The sequence below is a fragment of the Fukomys damarensis genome, unplaced genomic scaffold, assembly GCF_012274545.1.
Source record: "Fukomys damarensis isolate Sample0158 unplaced genomic scaffold, DMR_v1.0_HiC HiC_scaffold_34, whole genome shotgun sequence".
Taxonomy (NCBI): domain Eukaryota; kingdom Metazoa; phylum Chordata; class Mammalia; order Rodentia; family Bathyergidae; genus Fukomys; species Fukomys damarensis.
Window position 1 is genome coordinate 12,951,178 of NW_022900946.1, and position 1,244 is coordinate 12,952,421.

Here is a 1,244-nt window from a genome sequence, read left to right on the forward strand (position 1 = left end):
GATTTTTAAAAATACAATCTAAGGTTAGAAAACGCTTTCTGTAAGTCTACACCCTTACACTGTAATTTCCAGGCAGGTGAGATGCATTGTATCTAGCCTCCTTTCAGAAAAATATCAACAGTGTGGTTTTCTTCTAACTCTATTATTTTCCAACACTTTTTTGTAAAAAAGAAAAAGAAACAATGTGCTTCTCTCTGCTTCATGCAGTTTAGGACTAAACGCAGACTATTTCTCTTTGCTTTCCACTTTTCCCAAGTTCATCTAAATACAACCTGTGTGAGATGCAGTTATTTTTAAAAGTGGGGGGGGATAAATCACTTCACCTAATGCCACACGAGGAAGCAAATTTGACGCACCAAAATAATGCGGGCAGGAAAGAAACATCATGGACTATGGAAAACCTCTGTTTAACTTGCAAGCCTCCTGGCAAGGACGAGGAAGGAATGGAAAAATTTAGGTGAAGATTTCTAATGACTAGTCAAACAGACTGTGAGTCACTGAAAGTTTCCACTTAATGATCCCTTCTGCCTGGGCAGAACCTGGGCTCCAGCCCTTTACGAGCCGCATTGTAGTTTAAGCTGTAACATCTCACGGTTTTATTGTCTCTTCTCCAAATGATAAAATGAAAGACATAAAATACAAGACGCTTTGCATCGGCTTTGAAATGTAGGGCAAAATCTGGCTGGAGGAGGGGAGGAAACTAGGGAGATGAACAAGGTAAGGAGTGTAAGGCAGAGAAAGCAGAAAAGGTACTGAAAAGGGAAGAAATCATCAGGAGATAGGTGTGGCGCCTCCCCCGCCCCGCACCCCATGAGGTCTGCTGTTTTCCCTCGTCCACTGCCGGAGTGAGCGCTTCCTATGGATCCTTGGTCCAGCCTTAAGTCACACGAGGGCCAGTTCCCGCCCCCACCCGGTGACAGGTGGGGCCGCCAAGCTGCCACCGAATCTCCGCTGGTTCGCGCAGCCTGCTGGGAGGCAGACCCGCTTCCGGTTGCGCCCCGCCACCGAACTCCGACTCCCGTCGACCCCCGGGGGAGGGAGGAAAAAAAAAAAAGCAACGCAGCAGGGTCGCGCAGGCGCCGCCGGAACTCGTAGTTCGGTCTTCTGCAGTGCTCCGTAGCCGGAAGCGAACACAGACAGGGTCGGAAACTACCAAGGCGAAGGTACGGGCGGTAGGGAGGGGTCAGTCTGCGCCGGGCGTGGGGTTGGCGGTGAGGCAGACGGCGGTGGTTGCGTTGGATGGG

At 49.9% G+C, this 1,244-nt stretch overlaps 1 protein-coding gene across 1 annotated transcript in view; it reads left to right on the plus strand.

Annotated features, from left to right (window-relative positions):
* The first annotated feature begins 1,146 nt into the window (after nucleotides 1-1,146).
* Nucleotides 1,147-1,244, plus strand: part of Gspt1 (G1 to S phase transition 1) — a 33,900-nt gene continuing 33,802 nt past the window's right edge. Inside the window, exon 1 of the mRNA XM_010610007.3 lies at nucleotides 1,147-1,163. The gene's annotated coding sequence lies outside the window, so the exon portion shown is untranslated. The remainder of the gene's footprint in view (nucleotides 1,164-1,244) is intronic.